The sequence below is a fragment of the Passer domesticus genome, chromosome 7 (assembly GCF_036417665.1).
Source record: "Passer domesticus isolate bPasDom1 chromosome 7, bPasDom1.hap1, whole genome shotgun sequence".
Lineage (NCBI taxonomy): Eukaryota > Metazoa > Chordata > Aves > Passeriformes > Passeridae > Passer > Passer domesticus.
Genome location: NC_087480.1, coordinates 13,201,082 through 13,222,599, shown reverse-complemented (window position 1 = coordinate 13,222,599; position 21,518 = coordinate 13,201,082). Strand labels below are relative to the sequence as shown.

General features: G+C 39.8%; 1 long non-coding RNA gene across 4 annotated transcripts in view; it reads left to right on the top strand.

Annotated features, from left to right (window-relative positions):
* Positions 1-21,518, top strand: part of LOC135304493 (uncharacterized) — a 91,392-nt gene that overhangs the window by 19,657 nt on the left and 50,217 nt on the right. Inside the window, exon 4 of one of the 4 annotated variants that reach the window (XR_010365872.1) lies at positions 15,307-15,706. The exons of 2 other annotated variants lie outside the window; for them this stretch is intronic. This is a non-coding gene — a long non-coding RNA (uncharacterized LOC135304493). Of the gene's footprint in view, positions 1-10,502; positions 11,231-15,306; positions 15,707-21,518 lie in introns of those variants that run through there. One more of the 4 variants, XR_010365871.1, reaches the window with a different exon arrangement.

Genomic DNA, 21,518 nt, shown 5'->3' with positions numbered 1-21,518 from the left:
ACTTATCCTGTATCACTGACTGAAGTGAAGAACTTTATTTTTGCCTTGAAGGTGGAATATGTACTGAATAGTCTCTGCTGAAAGCTTTAATCAAAGCTGGATCGGATTGCCTTTCTTCTGTACTGCAGGAATTTTGTGGGGTTTTTTGTTTTAACCTTCCAAATGACCTCCTTTGCTTTTAACTTTTTGCCATTCTGCTTTTCTGGGGCAAATGCCTGGAAATTCTTAGTGCAGGTTTCATACACAGGGCCATCTTTGAGAAGACATAAATCTGTCAGGCAAATTAAAGACCTCACTGAATTAAAATATTGAATTTAGAAATTAGTTACATATTTTTAATTCATCTTTGGCAATTGGACAACTGTGAAAAAGTAAAATTTCTCTATTCTTGGACTATGAAATAAGTGGCATTTGCTCTCTAGACTCTGCAAGAGACTGCTCTAGCAATACCAGTGTTTTCCTGCCAGATGCAGCATACTTAAATCAAGCATGTTTTTTATAGTAGTAAATATCAAGTCTATTAACTTTCCTGAAATGTAGATATGGAGATAGGTATCCCTATTTGAGGATGCCATTAAGTTCCCCTGGTTTCTTCATCTCATTAAGATTTATCAGGAGCAAATGAGGCCCGTGTTCAGAAGCAATTGCTTTATTTCCTGTGCCAGGGGCAGCTCCTTTGATGCTAGATGAGGTCACTTACAGTGTTGTTTCTGTCATCATCCCACACAGCTTTGCATGAGCAACTCCTGCAGCATTAATCTGTTTTGGAGTTCTTTCAACATTTAGGTTTCAGGTAGTTTTTATGCAAAATGAACTCTTCCATTTATGTAATTCCTGTGCTGCTTTCTTATGCCAGGGATGCAAATCACCATTACACCCCACAGACTCCACATTCTGAAAATTTACTTATTCTTCTACTGATTTTTTTTTCCTCTAATATTTTTTGTAATATTTTTCTTGGGAGTTTTGCTTAGCTTAGTCAACTTGCCAGACTCTGTTCCAGCCTATTTTAGTGTCAACCTGATCCATATGGAGCTTTCATTCACTAGTTGTGCTGTCCACAACAATTAATTTCTCAACCACAGCTCACTCTCTTTTCCACTGAGATTATAGACTTTATTTTTTTTCATCAAGTCCATCTTGCAATGAGCTTCCAGTGTACTTTGCCTCCAGCTGTCTTGTGGCTTGTCCCTATATCCTACTGTTACTTCCTCTAAAAATGGCATAAACAAACTCTATTGTGCTCCTTGTGTTAGAGTGACAAGCAGAAAAAAAAGCAAGTATTAACTTTCATTTTATATTTCCCTTCAGTTTTGCCTCCCTGACGTTTCTTTCTCCTTGTGGTTCATTTTTCACCTGTGCTGTTCAGTACTTTAGTTTTTCCAAACGCGTCTCACGACAGGAATGACAAATGCGTTTTCCGAGCGAGGCCACAGCTGGAGCCAGCTGTGCAGACTGCTGAAGGAGCGCGGCACGATTGTTCCCCGTCCTTCCCTGTCCCCGTGGCCCTGGCAGGGAGGCTGAGCGGGCAGGGCTGGTGGCAGCAGTGGTGGCAGGGCCGGGCAGCCCCGGGCTGGGCTGTCCCCCGCAGGGAGATGCTCGGTGTCCCGCCGGCCGGAGCGGAGCTGGCCGAGGTGCTGAACCGGGCTGCGGCATCCCGGGACGGCGGCTCTGGGCACTCCTTACATCAACTTTTCTTTCTTTTTATGCAGAAAAAAAAAAAAAAAAAAGGTGATGTATTAGATACTTGAAAGCCTTTCTCATAACTAGTTTTTCAGAGTTAGTGAAATGGCAGGTATTTTGTTTGTTTGCACAAGGATAAATCTTCAAACCTTTCGAAGCATATAAGGTTAGTGGGAGCGTGCAGCACCTGAACTGATATGCTGATGTGCAATTTTATAGTAGCTTCTCCCGGTTTTTTAGATCTTTTTTATTGGTGTTGGTCAAATCAGGTGTATAAAGCAAGAACATCAGTGCGAGGAGTTTGAGTTCAATGAAAATGAGTTGCCTGTTAATTCTGCTGGCAGGTTCCAAGTCCAGTGTTGTGACAGAATTCTGTCACATTTTTCCCCAAGTTTATTTGTTAGTTTTGGCTTGGCCAAAGGGCTACTACCAAAAAATTTAGGCCCTGATCCTGCAGTCAGATTTTCATGTGTGGATTCCTATTTACCTCAGCAAGTTTTTAAACAGATACTGACATCCGACAGCCATGAATTTGTTGTGAAATTTATCTGCCAGTTTCTTTCAGGAAACATTTATTATCTATTTGGTGCCTTATGTTTTTTTCAAGTATTAGTAGGCTATTTATTCTAAAATAAATCTATGTATAGAAAACAGAAACCTAATAGAGAATATTGAGCTGGATCTTCCCTTACTCTGCAAAACAGCCTTTCCATCATACCAAATTGCCTAAGGCCACAAAATAATTCTGTAATACTTTGGAACAAGAATTTAGTATCCTAAATTCTGTAGAATATTCAGAAAGATATTGATCCATCGCTCCTCTATGTGCTGTATAACTGGACTTTTCCATCCAAGAAGTTAAAAACGAGCTTGCCCATATTCCATTCAGACATCTCTCAGCCAAGCTGAGAGGAGAGTGTCCATTACACTGATTTTGCATAGAGCTGTGATGGTGACAGAAGGGTGATGCAATGACCTCCTTGTCAAGCAGTGGAGTTAGAACACCTCTATTTCACCTCCACCTAGGGTAATGTCGCCGAATTACTTTAAAATATCTGTGACCACAGTGCATCAGTAGCAAAATGGGAAATAAAAGCCTGACTCTGAGATTCTTCTGCTTTACTAATTGCATTTTCACTTCATAATAAAGAATGTACATGAGGGAGCTGTAATTTTCCCAGTCTAGCCAACAATTTTTTATTCTTGATGAGTGTATTTATTCAGCTACAATTCTGTCCTGAGCTTTTGTAATTTTATTTATTGCTATGCTTATTTGTAAAAATGAGAAAATCAATAGAGTATTGGGGCAAGGGAGGGGAAGGAAGAGAAAAAAACATCACTCAGAGGCACTACAATAAATTTGCTGCAGGATAAAAAACTCCAGAGACAAAAAATAGATAAATGCCTGATGATAAAGACTGAAGGCAAAATCTGAATCACTCATTGATTCATCATGTCTTTTCTTCAGCATTTATAGAGCCAAACAAATAAGATAAAGGGAAGAGATAATCCCAGTAGCCTAATGAGAGTTTTACAGTCACCATAAAGACCTATCTTCTGAGGGCTGAATACAGAGATGTGCTCTATAGATTTGTATTTAATAATGAGCTAGAGGGTGTTGTGGACTCTTCTGGGCATTAGATTAGCTTAGCTGTCTTTTGAAGCTTCATCATTTGTAGCATGAGCTAACTTCACCCTGTTAGTTTGTTTTGGATTTTATGATTTTTTAAGCCTTATTTGTTTTAGAAATGAGGTGATATGACCATGTGATAGAATTCTCCTTCTGTCCCACTTCTGTTAGCTGGTTGCATTGATTATTTTAATGAAACAGAAGAGAAAACCAGCAAACTCTATGAGATGTGGTTACAAATTTAATGGAAGTACATGGTGGAGACCATGATGATGATCCCACTTAAAACAGGATCTGGATTCTGGGTTTCAATGACATATTTTCCAGAAAGAAGAGGCATGTGAATGCCCCATTCTTCTAAACTGTTTTGGTTAAAGGCTATGTCTGTCTAAGACGACAAATCCACAGGAAGCCAGTTGACTTCAGCTCTGCTGGATGAGCAGCTACAGCATTCTTTGGGAAGGTTGCAGGTGTGTGTTATTTTTGTTCACTGTGTTAAGAAAAGAGTTTCTATTTTTTTCATTTTTGAGACTAAATTGTCATCTAGGGAGTCACAGTTTTTAAGAAGGCCAAAAGTCACTATTTATTAATGCACACAGCTTTTAATTCCATTTCACTGAGCTGACATGTGTGGTCAAAAACATAGCAGACAATCCTTGCAGCCTGCAGAGACAGCCAGGTAATGAAGAAAGGATGGGCTCCAAGATGTACAACCACAGTGGAAACTGACGAGGTTCTGTTGGTGTTTATTGTTTGCAATGGACCACTGCCAAGTTATAATTCCTTCTTGTGAACAAAACAAGAAATGAAATTTTTCCCTGGCTGATGCAGAAGTGGGACTTTCCAAGATGAGAAAGGTTGAGGATACTTGACTGAAGTTCACACTGTAGCCCTTTTAAACCTTTCCTTAGCTCTTCTATTGCTGTTCTGGTGGTTTCATTCCCTTGCAGCGCAGATTTTATGCCAAGTCCTCACAGAGTATCTTTCAGGTGCTTGAAATGTTTTAATGGGCACTGCAGAGCAACACCAGTAAGCAGAAATGTCAGCAGATGCTGCTGTGCTGGCCTTACTGTGAGCTGCTGTCTCCCCTGAGCCCCTGGCCCAAGGGAGTGTGAGAGGAAGGCATATCAGTTTCTCTAGAAAGGCTACTGTTTTGCATAAAATACTCAATAACACTGAGCAAACCTCTTGGTCTCCCATGGATTTCTTTTTTTCTTTATTCTTAACATATTCTTTTTCTCATTATCTGTGCTTGGCTTTTACATAATAAACTGTTACTAGTTTAGGGACTGGATCTGAAAAGACTGCTTATTTTCTTTGCCTATGCACCCTGATTCTACAGTTGAACCAAAGCTCTTACTTTCCACTAGATTTAAATTGGATTTTTATTCAACAGCCAAATAATTTAGAAGGTTTCTCTAATCTCTGCTACTCTGGCTCATTAAGTGCAAAAGAATTGTCACTTCCACTCACCCTCAATGAAAAAACAGCTTTTAGTAACTTTGCATATAGCTTGAAGGCTGCTTTTGTTCCCCAAAATTAGTTTACGTTTAGCCTATATTAGTTATTCCCCTAGATACTGTGTCCCAGGCAGCTTGGTATTCAGGAGTCCTTGCAAATACAGAAGAATAACACCAAAGACTTGCTACAAAGACCTCATTGTAAGACTAAAAGGATTTCCTGTGAATAAGAGCTACACATGGACTTAACACTGCTGGGAGCAAGAACATACAAGGAGAAACTAACTACATAGTGAAGCCAAGACATTACTGCTTTTTAATGATTTCTTTGTAGATAGAGAGAAGAGGTCTTTTCCCAAGGAGCTCATGATAATGCAGCGTAGCCAAGAACACAAAGGAGAATGTTGTATAGAAGGAAAAAAGGGAGCCTTGAAGGAAGAGAGGAAGCTCTGAGCCTTCTCCATCCTTCTTTTCTACTCATTTAGATGAGGTGTGAATGTAACTGATAGGCAATGCACACTGCCTCTTCTGCACACAGGGGCTCCAATGGGATACAGTGATTTCTCAGTCCTGCATTCTGGTGCCAGTTCAATGGGGAGCAGAGCACAGCTTAAAGGGGCATCATTCTCAGGGCATGTGCCATAGGAGTGCTTGCTACAGCACACCATGAATCCCTGTAAGGAACCCCTAGTAACTACTGCCAGAACTGCATGGAAGGTGGTGTGTAATTTACACAAAATTCATTTTTAGATATCAAGAAGTGGTCATGATAGAGGAAAGCAGTAGTAACTCAAGATGTTGATTTTGTTGAGCCAAATGTACAAAAGTAATAAAAAACAAACAACAAAATAAAGTGATTTATCAAAAGCATTTTTTCCTCAAAAGTGTTCTCCTACCTTGGATAGCTTTAAAAAAACCCACATTTGTATCAGGAGTGAACTCCATTGTTACCATACATCAGTGTAAGACAGGAGTAACTTCAGCCTGAAAATACATAAGGGATGAGATTTGGGGGTCAGTCCTTCTCATATTGAATATTAATACGTTTATGCAATTTGAGAAATAATTAATATTCAGTTCAATGCATTTCAGATGGTAGAGTAAGTAGAGGAGAGGGTGGAAATGCTTTCTGTAGTGTTTTAAACATGAGATAAGAATTAGGATTGTATGTTCTGTGCAATCTGCTCTGAGTTTATTTGCTCAGTTGCATGACTACAGTTGGCCAAGGGATGGTTTCCCAACCAGAGAGAGTCTAGGAGAAGTCTTTGGGTCTTGGAGTATGACAGGATGTGATACTCGTTTTGCTGAATACAGACACAGAGCAGTGGACTATGTGCAACCCTCACCTCTTCTCTGTGCAACAAAATATGACATGGTTTTGCTGCAGGCCAAAGAGCTCACCTTGTTTTGGGTCTGACCATAAGCTGTAGGGGATGATTAGAAGAACAACTGCTCTAGTCTCATTTTTATCAGTGTGCAGCTCAGGATCTCCACAAAAGAGGACAGTGTCTACTAAACTGGATTTTAATCACCTCTCCTTTTCTCTTCCATGTGTTCCTCACCTCAGTTTTGTCTCTAGCACGTGTTTGGTTGGAGCTAACCCTGGAGGTGGCATTAGAACATTTCTGCACTGTGCAAAGGCCAGCTTTGTGTCTGCACAGGGTATTTATTCTGAGCTGTACTTCACCAGTTGGTGGAGAAATTATCGTGGTATTTAGAAAGGAAGAGAAGCTCTGAGGATGACTTCTCTGTCAGCTTAAGGGCAGGACTGTCAGGCCATTTCATACCTTCTGGTTCTTTTCTGTTTTATCTAATGACACCGTGCTCATGTTTGCCCTTCCCTAAAGCTTTAGTGATGAATCTTGTAGCTGTTGGACCAATGTGATTACATGCTGAACCACACTGATCTAATCTTGCTCTTTCTCTTTCCTTGACCTTTCCACCTCTTTCCTCCATGCATTCAGCCTCTCATTTTTATAAGGAAAACCAAAAGCTGCTCATACTCTAATCATAGTGACCTTGGAGTCTCAGTTGGTGAGAAGCTACCTCATTTTGCATTCTAAGCCATAATTAGTGTCAGTCAATGTCAATGGCATGAGAAACAGCTACAAGCAAGAAAGGTCAGAGACTGCCTGCTCCTGCAGCCGAGTGCACAGTGGGATAGGTGGGTGTCCACTCTCAGAAATTTGTGTCTAGGAGTAATCTAACAGGATACTCGACCTCACCATGCAGTTGCCAGGTACAATTTCAGATCACAGTTTTTCCACGTTACAGTATTAGTTTTGATAACCATGCAGAGACAGATGGCATTTTGTCGGCTTTCCAAAGCAGAGGAATAATTTGCCGAGCTGTAGCTAGTGTAATGAGAAGCCAAGGAAGTTGAAGATGAGGTAAAACCAAAGCATCTGTCGGTCCTCGTGTGCCAGCTTTTAGATGCTGCATACAAACTAATATTTCCACACAAAAAAAAAGTAGTGACTGTTACAGATTTGTGTAAAAAAGATGGCATTTGATAACAATGCCACAACAGATGTCGTCGAGTCCATGCTTGATTTTTACTACTGCTCTGTGCATTTTTGGAAGAGATACTTGCTCTGCACAGCTTGTATGGAGTATGTTCATTATAAAATTTTATTTTTCAGGAAACAATGAGATGGAAATTCTGTAGCTAATCTGATATCGTCCTTCTTTATCATAGTGGTTAGGGAGGAAGAGTTTATTCTTGTTTGATTCCTTTTCAATCTCTTTTATGTGAGAGAAGTGTCTATACCTGTAACTATATGCTGTATATAATATAAAAATCTTAAAAGAGAGCTCTCTATTAAAATACAATGAAAAATTTGAGGTTACTTGCATTATCCAATATTACATTTTTCAGCATGTGTCATGGAAAAATGTGTAATTATATCTTCCCTATTCAAAGAAATCCTTCTCTTCACCTTAATCCTATTCTTTCTCATCTTCTTTGATGAGAGAACAATGTTTCAAAAGTTCCCCTTTAAGAGCAGAGCTTGTAAAAAGAAACCCATGGAATACTATAGCCTACTTGACTCATTCTCCTTGGTAATAGATGTGGCAACTTAATAAAAGCAGCTTCTATCTAGGTCAAAATTATCTGAGGCATGCATACTTCACCTAAAATATATATATTTTTACTAAATACCTGCTGTGATGTGGTATCCTCTGCACAGCCTGCACTGAGTGTTGGGAGTCTGAGCAGCCCAGTGGGACTGAATAAGGGGGGCAAGAACTCCTCAAAGGTGTGAACCTGACAAGGCTAAACATTTCTGCCCAAGCTTTTCTCAGAAGCAGAAAAGGCAGGTCCATGGGTCAGTGCAAGGAAAGCTGGGGAGAGAGAAAGAGCCTTGGGAGAGAGGAGAGGAGGGAAGGCAGCTCCCCCAGGAGCCAAAGCATCCTGCTGCAGGCCTGAGTGTGGCTGGGTGCAAACTTCAAAGGGATCCAGAGCTAAACAGCTGCTTGTTTTTATTGTGCTTCTACTGGGTTTTGTTTCTTGGTTGTGGATAGTGGTGCAAATGTTGCTTTGCTGGGTGCAGGGGTGGGAGGAGGGAACGCAGGTGTGACTTTGTGTGCAGCTGGATGCCTTGTTCCCAGGGAGCTGCACTGGCACACTCTTCCCAAAGCTAGCACTAAACCACAGCCAAGAGCTCAAAATCCAGTTTGAGGCAAAAATGGCAACAGGTAAACTGGACAGGGGTTGAGTCTGAGGGGCAAAGGTTTTATGTGTTGATTATAGAAAGGTAGAGCAGTGATTGATTGATTCTTTTTGCTACCTGGAGCCCCAAAGCAAGGAAGAGTGTAACTCTGAGATTATAAAGTGCTTTTGCCATGGGTTAGCAGATGCTCTCAGCCAAGGGAATACTCTTAGACCTTGCCAATTCTTCAAAACACTTTCCTTTGCCAACCAAAATTACCTCTGCCTTAGCCATGCTGCACTGAAGTCTCACATTCGGTTTTTATCCAGTACCAGATTTTTGCCAAGTATTGTAAGAGCAGACATTTTTCTTTCAGTAGATTAAAATCACTGACTTTCTCTCCATTTCATAGCATTCAAAGGGTGTTTACAACACACAGAGGCTGAAATTGCTATATTTTATACAATTATCATAGAGTTTAAATTGATTATCCTAATGGAGATCTGCTATTTTCAAAATGTTGCTGTCTCTCTGGCTTTATAATGCTTATTGTAGACTGCTGATGCCTTACACCCTTACACATTCTGTTTTCATTGTATTTGTTTCCTTATGAGAGTGAAACATTAGCCAAAGGTTTGGGGTATTAAAGCCAAACCCTTTTAAGGACTGTGTTCAGTAACAAATATTACATAACAAATATTTCTGTACACAGAAAGTGTGCAAGAACGGACTAAATACACTTGTGCAACATGAAGAGTGAAAAACAGCATCTAATATTTTACTTCTGCACCTGTACAGGAAAATCAGGCTCATTCAATATTCTTTATTGTGCTTGAATGTTCATTTATTCAATACCATCTGCAAGAGCTTTGCTTCCTCCCAGATACTCCACATAAAACCCTTCATTTGATAAAATTAATGCTGATAATATCTTTGGATCCTATCCTTGGAGACAGTTTGGGTTTCTTTGTATGAAATAGTTTTAAATGTCTGTAAAAGGCTAGAAATCCCAACAGCTTAAAATATTTGTATCTTTGCAATGTGAAAACCAAAGTTAAATGGGAAGATGAGTAGGGGTTTTCATGAAGGTCTGGAGGAAGAAATGGTGCTGTGTGTTGAGACACAGCCAGCTCAGGTTCTGCTCCCATTCTGTCCAAGGACTTCCTGCAGAATATTCAACCTTTTTTTCTCTTTGATTTCCCCGTGTTGTATGAGTCTGTGTATGCTTAATTGGGAAGAGGTTTAGCTTTTTCTTTATGGCACGATGACAGGCTTGAAAGGCACTGAAGGTTCTGGAAAACCTGGATCCAACAGGAAAGACCATGACAGCACAATAGCAAAGTTCACTGTAACGTCTGTCTTTCAGAAATTATCAACACTGCAAGTTTGTTTTAAACATAAATAACTAAAGACATAAGGGAAAAGGCAGCCAAATTAACTTATCATGCTGAAAATAAATGGTAATAATTGGACTCTTGAATACAAAAATTGTAATAAATCAAAATACAGATTTAAAATTTGCAAGTTTAATTGGTAGAGGAATATTTTTAGTAGATAAAAAGATAAACATCAAATAGCATACTTTAAACTCGGTGTCATTAAAGATGATCCAAGAAGCTAATACATTTTTTCTGCATCACTTTCTTGAAGTACTATTTTGCTTTAATGCTGAGCATAATAGATGACTATGATTGTGGTATATCATTTGTTAGAATAATGTTCTGATGAGCCACTTGTACAGTGTCAGCTTGAAGCAGATTTAATCCTTTTTCTTGAACTATCTGTTATTCCTCTGCATGCTCTCTGTGCTGTGTTTTCCACTGACCCTTGTTTGCTAATGATACTTTTTATTAGTGCCAGTTAGAATAAATTGGTCTGTTAGGTTTAGAGCAAAGATGTTAATAATGTTTTCAACCTCAGTGCAGTGTACATCACACAAATCACTCGGCACACTTGAAAATTCAGGGGCACTTCAATCCATGCCATTTCTGTCATTTGTGTGACTGGCACAATATTTTGTAAAAATACCATTCACAAGACATTTTGGCACCCAGGATGCATTGTTTCCTCTTTCAGGTAATGAATGTCAGTTAGAGGAGCATCTTTCATGAACTAATTAAGAAAAAACAAAGAGCAAATAACCCAAAGATGATGGAATGGACTCCAGTTGTCTTCTCTTTGCTTCAGCAGCTGCTTTTGTCAGTGACCAAAGCAAACTGACACAAGGAAAGAGAGTCAGATCTGGTGCTCTCTACTCACACATTCATGGAGTTGAGCAGTAATATGAGAATCAGGACTGGGTCCACATCTTGTATCACTCTACTACACCCAGCAAAGTTATTTTGGGTTGATACAAATTCATATATAGCATACAAATTCTGCTCATATCTGGTATTTCTTTTCCCAGTAGACTAAACTGCTTTTATGGGCACTATGGAGAGGTGCCATTGCACCTGACAGCCAATCAGTTAATGGTCTGAAGGACCAGGAGAAAGCAATAGGCTATTTCAAAGCACTGGACCTAGCTGACAGCTCTTGTAAATTGGCATTAGCTGAGTTGTTGGGGGTTTTTTGTTGTTCAGTAATGATTGATCTATAGGCTGCAGTTCTACTGTTTAGAAATGGTCCCATTGTCATTCTATCCAGTTTGGGATGCAGTTCATGGCTCTCAAATGAAATGTATTTAGCTGGGTATGTGGCTGTGTTCTGCCATCTCCTCTCTCCCCTATGTATCTCATTCTGGGGGCTGTGCTCATCTGTCCCTGGCTCACCATTCTTTCTGTGATTCATCCCCCTCCTGGCAGGACCATAATCTCCCAAACACAGACCATACTTTTCAGATTTTCAGAGTTATTTTAGGCCCAAGAATTGTATAGGTGTGCATTTTGTGTTCATTAGCCTGGGGTGACCCAGGAACACATCCTTGTGGCAAGGAGGGCCAGGAGCAGTGGCCTGGATTGACGAGGCAGAGCAGTGCCAGCAGCTCCAGGGAGATGAGCTCCCATCTACTCAGCCCTGGTGAGGCCAACCCTGGAGTGCTGAGTCCAGGTCTGGCTTCCCAGTACAAGTCACACTGGACTTACTGGAGAGAGGCCAGCAAAGGGGCATGAGGGTGATTAAGGGACTGGAGCACTTGTCATAGCAGGGGGGCCAGAAGAGCTGACACTTCATCTTGGAGAAGAAGATGAGGAAGAAGAGCAGCTTACCAGTCTGTGGGAATACCCGATGGTGAAGTAAAGAAACCAGAGACAGATTCTCCCCAGTGGTGCCAGTGACAGGACAAGAGGCAATGGGCACAAACAGAAATACAGCATATTCCATTTCAACATAAGCAAAATCTTTTTTGTTGTGGGGGTGGTCAGACACACAGAACAGATTGCTCAGAGGGTCTGCAGAGTCTCCATCCTTGGAGATACTCAAAACCCAACTGGAGTCAGCCTGCTCTAGCTGATCCCACCCTGAACAGCGGGTGGGACTGGCTCATCTCCCGAGGTGTCTTCCCACCTCAGCTGTCCTATGATGAGACCTCAGACCTTGCTACTTTTAGCTTGTTACAAATGCAGTACTGGATCTCTGGCATCTATCTGCTCTCTTGCCCATCTGCTAGAGTGGCATTGTGCCCACTCAGAAGGTGCTATGCCAGTTTCAACAAGGCACAGGTGCCAACCAAACATAGATTTAGAAAGATACCCTGCATAAGATCCTCCTGGTAGTAAGTAATGCCAAATTAGGCCCACATGCTTCATTACGAGGGATCACATCTGTTGAGGCTTGTGGGCATTGTACCATCAATTACAGCCTTTATCCTCTCATTCTCTTTCCTGAAAGCTTTAGTGAATGGAAAGCAAAATTTATGAGCCAATCAAGTGCCTTGAGAAAATGTGGGCTTTTCCCTAGTGATCTCTGTCTTGAAACCTCAAAATTCAAGCTGCTGGTGTTTATTTCCCTCTGTTAGACATAATTCAGTATACACTAGATTTGCTTCTGAAGGCAATAGAAGAAAAAAACACGAAAAACATATTCTTTCTTGTCACTTATTACCATGAGAGAAGGATTGTGTGCAATTCATTTGATACTTGTTAGACCCTGAAGAATTATTTGGACTGGTACATTCATTTAGTAGAAGAAAATGCATCAATTTGGGTGTTGTGCATTCTCAAGTTCACTTTGGCACGTAAAAGATCACAATTCTCCATCTCTGTTGGCCAGTGTTTTGTCTGTGTTGTGTGAGAACTGAAGTTATATTGTTCAACACATGCGATGAGAAGAACTCATGACCCAGAAAAAACTATTTAATACTATTAAGCCCTCTTGCTTCAAGAAGGTTGGGCCTGTGTGGATAAAGAAGGGTGACAAAGTGGTGCCTGCTCACTGGGGAGCAGTTACCTGTGGCAGTCAGTGGGATATTTGTCCTTCACATAACATGGTCTGGCTTTGGAATTTGCTATGCCAGGAAGACTCCTCTCACTGTCGACCCTGAGTCATCCTAGTCTTTGCTCATGGGGTTTCTTTCAGGATCTCCCTAAACAACAGCATGTGATTTGCTATCAGTGAAATATTTTAAGAACTGAGAAATGCTAGAGCATTAATAATGCCAGAGCAGGGATAAAGAAAGCAATGCAAGAAACTGTCTAGTGAGGAGCAGTCAAGGTAACTGAGCAGGACTGACAGCCTGGACAATCCACAATATTCCATGATTTACCTTGGGCTGTAGCTGGGAGGAGGTGGGCACTGCTTTGCACCTGTCTACACCCACCCTGATGAGAACTGGCTTGCATTAAATGGCAGTCAGCTTGATTTGAGTTACACCAGCCCTAAAGCAGCAGCCCCAGCCCAGAGCTGGGATGTGCCAGTGTGTGCTTGTCCCTGGCTGAGGCAGGAAGTTTGCCAGGGAGGCAGCCCAGCCTCAGCCCTGCAGCTCGGGGTGCTGCAGCTTCAGCTGCTGAGCTCTGACATGTTGTTCCATCCGTGCCTCCTGCTGCTCCAGCTGATGGGCAAACCAGCTGTAGCACCCCCAGAGTATAAAGCATCATCCTTCTGATGGTGTTTATCCCATTCTTACATCATTAAGAGAAATATGTTCTAAAATGCTGGCGAGTCCTGCAGACTGTTTTATTCTCGTAATGATCCAAATATTGATATCCAAGCAGTCCATTATTTATGCACCATTAGGTATTCTGCTCGTGGCATTTTCCCACATCTTTCCATCCAAACCCGGAGAACATGTGCTGTCATATAGCTTACCTATTCTTTAAGAGTTAAAACAATAAAAATAGCACAGCAGTGTCTTGTCCATAAACAATGGAAACATTGCTCTAAATTCAGTACTATTTCTGTTTTTATTATGTGATCACTTCTTTGTTGTTAATCACTTGCCCTACTTAATTCATTCATTATACTCAAAAGCTTTGAGATTAAACCCCCAGGCAGTATAGCTTCATATGAATCCTTTCTTTTTTATCTGTTCTAAGTTAGATTAAGTCTAGGTCCTGTTTAATGAGGTGCCACTTGCTGGCTTTTCATGCAGAAAGAATTCCTCATACTCAGCGGTATGTATATACCATATAAATTATAAAATATTTTACTTTTTTTTCCTGAATTTCTAACTAATATGTCCTGCAGAAAACACTGTTATTACAAGTTCCCTAGGATATGGGTGGCTGGCTATTTCTGATTTGAATTTTCTTTTTTTTCTTTTAGTAATGAACCTTGCTGTTCATTTTTCAGTTGTTCCAGGTTTTTATTTAAATTATGTCATTTCATAACAATATTAACGGCAGCGATAAGACTTCCTTGCCTGTGTCTGCAACTCACTGAGTCAATTATTGGAATGTCTTCACCTGCCATGCAAATGCTAACAACCTGCCCATGCCTTGCAATGTTTGGTGTTTGTGGACTAGTAGGGCCAGTGGGGTGTAGGCATGGTGAGTTTATGGTCAACAAAAGCTCAGGGAGTGTAAAGGGGCTCTCACCTCACAGTCTGAGGGGTGAAATACTTTAATATGGCCATGTGATAGGGTTTGGGCTTTGTCATGGGACAGAGGTTGGAGTTTGTTTGAGGTGTGTACCTCTGCATCTTTACTGGGCTGTCTCAGTTGCACCACTCTGTCCTGTGGATAAAAAAATTCATTCCACATTGGCAGACTCCTTACACTAATAACACTTCCTCCAGGTTCATGGTTCTGATGCAATTTTGTCTGGTAATTCCATGCTGGACAAATATCTGTGGTTTTGGCTTTTTCACATTCTTTCCAACGCCAAAAAACTCTTTGGTTGAGAATGCCTTGCACATGTCAGTCCCTGTGTCTGTGTTCTCACATGTTGCAGGTGGCATGAGTGCTAACCATGAGTGCTGATATGTATAAGGAGAGTCTGGTTACACTGCCAAATCTCCCCTTTCTGAAAATTTGGGACATCCCTGTTTTCACCTGTATTTATTTCAAGACAAGAAATGAGAAAACAAAGCCATAGTTGGGCTATTTTTTGTGAAAGCCTGCTGCAGATAAGTGATAGGTTATGTTAGTGGTGAAAGAGCAGCTTTGTCCTGCTGGGAGGAAGTGATCACAAATAGTCTCTATCATGTAATGGCTTCTAAAATTCCTTTTTCTCCAGAATTTACGACTCACAGAAATGGAAGGCAGCAACAATGTCCATCCAGAACAAATCGTGGCCTCTGGAGAGTTTTTGTCCTCACTTTTGCCTGCTGAGTTTAAGGAGTTTGGTTACCTGCTCCAAGATAAAGCTGCTCTTGAAATGTTATTCCGGTTATATTAGTTATTTTGAACTAAGCATCATTTATGCTGAACTAGTTATGTTACATTAAGGTAAATTAGGCACGGGGGTTTTTATGCAGTTTCTGAACATTTCTTTCCATTTTCAGAGAAGATAAGTTGTAATCCTCAGCCTGAATTTCTGGTGACTCTTGGATATTTCACATGGACTGATGCAATCAGTCATTCAAGGTCTGGGATTTAGACCTTTCTCCAGTACTAGTTAACTCTGCTCTGCTGTGAAGCTCTTGCAAGAACCCTTCTCAACCCTGTGTAAACAAAAATTGTGGTTTGCTCTGCATGCCCCTTCCATCTTGTCATGCTCCCTGATGTAAAGGTTTTGATTATTTCATCTTAAGGACAACTGAGAGTCCAGAGTTAAGGAATTTTGTATACAGCAAAAATAGGAAGCAATGAGCTGATACATTTTCTTTTAACTCTGATTCTGCAGATAGGAAATGTTTTTATTTTTATCAGTACTGCTACTGATATTCAAAGTTAGAATCAACATAAACTTTCATATTGAAGATTAATACTCAGGAGAAACAGGAAAAGGACATTTTTTTTCCAGTTCTGTAAGTGACCAATTTGAGACCAATGATGTATACTTAGATGGGAGAGAATGGAAAAAATAGAGTTTAACTACGCATAAATATTTGGTGTAAACAATGCCTTACAATTTATTTTTTCTTCTGAAGGAAGTCAAAAGAAGTCAATACTAGTCACTACAGAAAGTATATTTGACTCAGAGAGAATAGTACATTTTAGCATTTTTTTTGTTAATCCTTCACAGAATCTAATGTTAAATAACTCCTTAATACTAATTTTTATATCTATGAAAAATATGCAGAAGAAGCAGATGACTCAACATAGATTAAAATGGAATAATTTTGCATTTCTGAAATACCTATGGGTAGTCAAAAGTTATGAAGGCAAGTACTGGTACATAAATATCATCTCTAATAGGTGATTGAGAGCCCTCTACCTTGTGAATCAATTAAAAAAATTCTCAATATTCATGTACTTAAAAAGTAAGAAGTAAAAAATTAATTAACCAGTTGTTTTCCTTGCTTCTGCTCTCTGTTGCTAGGCTGTACCACTTATCACCTGTGAGACATCCAGATTTGGAACAGAAATAATAAAGGGAATTGCAACACTTTCAGTTCAAGGGACCAGTGGTGTTTCACAGTAGGCTTGCCCCCCACAGCCAGCTTTAGAGAGGAGATCCATGGCTTTTCAACTGCATAGTGTGATGTTATCAAATATTTTGAACTGTAATCTTGCAATTACTATTAATGTTGCATTAAAAGATTATTTAATGAAGGAGATCATGCAGAGAACAAGCAATATAATGGCTCCAAGCATCTTGCCTCCCACATACCTGGAAAAACTCCCTACTGCTACAGAAGGAGGAAGAACAGTTAGTGCCAGTTCTAAACAATAGGTTTCACACTGTATCTGTTAAGACCTGTTGCTTTTGGCAACAAAAACTGACTCAAAGGCATAAATTTAAATTTTAAAAAGTGGTGTTTGGTGATTAAAGACAAACACAGAATATTCTAGCTTCTGCTGCATTGTTTAGCAGTCAAAAGCAGTTGTGGAGGTGTTGGCTGTCTGGGTGTTCCTCTCCACCACGTATTGTTTAACCTCTCTGTGCATTTCAGAACCAGGTCATGTTCTGACAAAATTGTGGGTGATCCAGAAGCAGATGCACTTGCTCTGATGTAAAACTTGTTGGAGTAACTTACAAGCTGAGGCTTCAGCTGTGCTTCAGCACTGAAATGCATTCCATGCTGTACATGTACGTGGCTGTGCTGTGGTGCCCTGTTGGCAGGACCCTCGTTTAGCAGATCTCCCTGGGGTACCTCTGATGATGCTGCCTGGCTCTTCCTTCAGCCCTCACTTCACGTGGCTGTTTTTCTCTGTGCCACACTGAAAGCTGAGGGAAGTGTGATGATGTTGTGGCTAAATCCTGACAAGCCACTAGCTGCACAGGGAGTCCTGGATCACAGATACTTGCAGAAACTGGTCCACTTTAAAGAACGTGTGAAACACAGGCACATTACACAAATTACAGCTATGATGGTCTAAGAACACAGGCAGGGCCAGATTTGGAGGAAATAAACTTTTTTTTTATTATTCTCCAGTAAAATTGGACACATTTTCCATACAAAAACTTCTTTGTCTCATGCTTTGCAGATGAACATAAGGAAAATCCTCCAATGAAAATAAGGAAAATGAACATAAGGAAAATTCTCCATCCTCCAATGAACCTGGAGTTGGAGCACACCACCATGTTTCTGGCTTAGCAATCACCTCACAGAGGGCTGTGCCTGAAATAGTGTGTTTACTCTAACACCAGGTGCCAGGGTTTTCTTCTGTAGGCTGAGGAACCAGGCTGTGATGATGTAAACACACTCATACCCTGGTTGAATTCTTACTGCCTTTCTTGTCAGTACCTCACTGTACAAATCCTGATCAGATATCTGCAAAGCAGGGCCACAACAGCAGAGCTGAGAGTCCACCCAGTTTTGGGTACCCATGGTTTGTGTTGCACAGTCAGATTTTGGGTGATTAATATCTGGAGTTTCTTCATCTCCACAACAGAAGCTCACTCTGTCCTGGCTGCTCTCTTGCCTTGCAGGGTTTGGGCACAGGGTGTCTGAAATGGGAAATTTCAGTCTGCTAGTGAGAAAGGCCAGGGATTTAACCAGCCTTTTATTCTTCACCTATTCTGCTGGAGTGAAAACATCCAGCAGCAGCTGTAACCCAAAACTTGGTCTGGATTTCACCCTCCCAGATCTCAGTGGGTTGCTGGTGACTCATCCTATACAGAATTAATAGGAAAAGTCAATAAAAAATAAGCACCTTTACCTCTGTTTTTCACAGCATTTTTCTTGTTAATCTTGTATTCCTGTTCACTGTGAGCAAAGGTCATGTGTGTAAAGCTATTTACACAAATTTATCACAATGAAAAAGGAAATTCTTCCTCTGACAAAACCTAATTGTTAGACTGGAGATATGAGTGTTCATTTCAATTTCTATACATCTTAAAAGTTCAGTGTTTCCATCCAATTCATTAAACAATAAGCTTGCTTTCCTCTCATCTTTATTTGTAATTGCACTTACAAACCATGAATAATTAGAAATAATATTTGAAACAAAGACCTTTGGGGCTATATTAATCAAGGAGAAAAGTGTTACTCATGAAATTTTATGGGATAAGCACAATTATCAATAGGAGATTATTTCTGTAGCAGTAGCCTTTTAAATTATTTTTTTTTAATTTTAAGCACTCATGATTACATTAGAAATACAATATTTTGCAGGAAGAGAACAATATTTTCTCATTGGACAATATATTCCTGAAATTACAGTAATATTGTGTTTAGCCTCATAATGTCTTTGGGGGAAAGATTAGTTTCATTCAACTCCTATTACATATGAGAAAGTTGCCTGAGTGATTTTCAGGGCATATGGCCTACAAAAGGAACTGCATGTCTTGAATGAGTTCCAGCAAATTTCATGTGCTCTTATTTTACTGCATCTTTGTTGTTACAGAGGAAAAATTAATTCAGTCTTCCAAGAAAGTAACTCTGAGTAGATGGAAAGAGTGCCTGACTCCTCCTCTCTAGTCATGATTTTCCAGGGTATCTGCATTCCACTGGGCATTGAAGTCTTCAAAAATAGCCATAAATTCTTGAGCACATGAGAGAGTTTTCCTGATAAGTGGACAAATCTTTGGAATACTTACAAGAGAGAGAAGAATATGATCATGAATTTCAATATTCTGAAAAATATGATAAGGAATTTCAATAAATTGAAAAATATAGTCAAATTTCTTTTTGAATATTCTCTTCTATGACACATTTTTCTCAACAAACCACTGCTGGTCATGTGTTGTCTTCATTCCTTTTCTTACCTCTATAAATTAGATACATGGAAAAGAATAAGTAGAAAGGAGCAGCATACTGCAGAAAAAAATAGAAATACATAGAGAAAGAGAAGCTTGCAGAAGCAACCTGTCACAGAACAACAGCTTTCATCATCTGTTTATCAATTCTCAAACTGAAGTAGAACACATGAAGCACACAGGAAAGAGCAGAGAGGTCCTTTGTGGGAGGTGCTACTGGGCTTACTCAATGGCAGCCTTTCAAATACAGCCCCTTTCTTTCTGTCCTGAGCTTTAGAAGGTAAACATTTGGGTTTGCAGATCTACAACCAGCATTATATGAGGTATTCTAATGCAGTATTTCTTCTGCTTATCAGTTCAGCCAGAAGAAATACTTGGGCTTTTTAAATTACTGTCTCCACTGCATTCAGCTTCTGGATACTGATGTATTTTTGCCTTTGTTTCTCAGAACCATGCAGTCTCTTAAATGCTTTTACAAATTAAGCTTGAATGCAAGCTTTCAGCACTATCTGAAGTGCAACTTATTATTTCTAATGATCCCTCCTCCTTTTGAAATGCCACTCAACTTCTCTTCAGTGGAACCATTAAATATAGCTAAACTAAATAAATAAATGAGAAGATTGTTTCTGGCATGCAACCTTGACAAATTTATCTGTTATATTTCAACAATTTTTCAGTTGGTAATGAAATGCTCATCTCTGTATCTCATTATGAAACTTTGTGAAGTTCCTTTTAACACTGTTGGTGGTGACGTTACTGGGAAGCTTTGTTAACTAATGACTGTTACATTTATAATTTATTCTAAGCAATCTAAACTTTTGATGGAAAATAGCATCTTCTGAAGCTTTATGAATGAAGTTGCAGGTATATAAATAATTTGTAACTATATATTCATGGATCAGACAAAAATACCGGAAGTCTTGATACTAGTTGTCATTGGAGTGACACCTGTTAAAAATCTCACTTTCTTTTTGAACCAGTTGTGATATAGACAGTAATTTTGCATGAGTGTTCAACAGAAATCCTGCTTCACAGCAAAGTGCTTCTTCTCCAAATCCAAAAGAAGCAGTATGTAACCTTTCTTCCATTCCTTAAATTAAAATATGCTAATCAGATGTTAATTAATTGCATTAAAATTTAAGAGGAAACATGTAATTATAGTACACAGGTGCAAAATTATTAGCCAAATATTCAGTATTATCTACAACTTGAAAACTGAACCTCTCATCATTATTTATTATTGACGACTGTGCAGCACTTGCAAGCTTCCAGTTTGTGTTATGTAGTAGTGAATAAAAGTTCTCCCTTCTGCTGCTGTTTCAATCACCCTTCTGTATTTTAATCTGTGATCAGGCTGTGTCCTCTGCTTTACACAGAGACTTTGTTCTCAGTTGTTATCCCAAAGAATTGTGGACATAAGATGCATAACTTCCAGCTAATACTGGAAACAGAGCATAGCAGGGAAAGTGAATTTCTCCAAGTTCTTGACTGTGTTGTTATGCCAAAAGAAAGTATTTGGCACCATTAAATTCCACACTGAAACAGGAATATGATTTTTATAGAGGAGTTTAGATACACAGGTTTAAGGGTTGCTGCTCGTTTCTTCTGGAAGTCCAAGTGCAATAACCACAAATGCTATACTTGGGTCACCAAAGATGGCAGAGGGTGGGAATGGTTTATGGGTGATGTAAAATTCAGCAACACTAATGTTTAGGAACACATTGTCACTCCTGTCCTCTGCCCATGTCTGCAGAAGATTCAAGAGGTAAGAGGACATGAATGGCATAGACACCTGGGCAGTCCCACTCCCTGCTTTTGGCATTCTCTGAAATCCACAGACAGGGTTCTTCTGAAAACAGTTAAAATTAATTCCAGTACAGTCATTAAAAATAATGTTAACCAGGTTTGCTTGAAAAAACTCATGTACCTGGACTCAGCATAACCCTGAAGTTATGTTACTTATTCATGTTCTGAGGATTTTATACCCATGCAGCAGAGTGGAGAATTGTAGACAAACTTATTTTTCTTGACTTAGCATGTCTTGCATCTTTCTGTAAAAGAGTGAACATCTGGAGAATCACTGGCTGTGAGTGTCACAAGTTTGCAAATGTACATATCTACACTGAAACCTGAAATTTTCATTTCTTCCAATAAGGCTTTTGGGAAGATCTGCACACTTCTAAGTGGAGCTTCTTGTAATCTTTGTTTTGATGAAGTCAGTAAATGTGATTTTTTTTTCCTGTAAATGGATAATAGCTGGAAGAGCCAGGAAATGCTGCTCAAGTGGTTCTTCTTTCCGTTGACATGCTCTGTGCAGCTTTTGCTTTCTGTGCAAACTTCCCTGCTGGCCTCTGAGATTTACTGAGAGTACAGTCCTGGTGGTATCCAGACAGAGCTGCCCTTTAAACA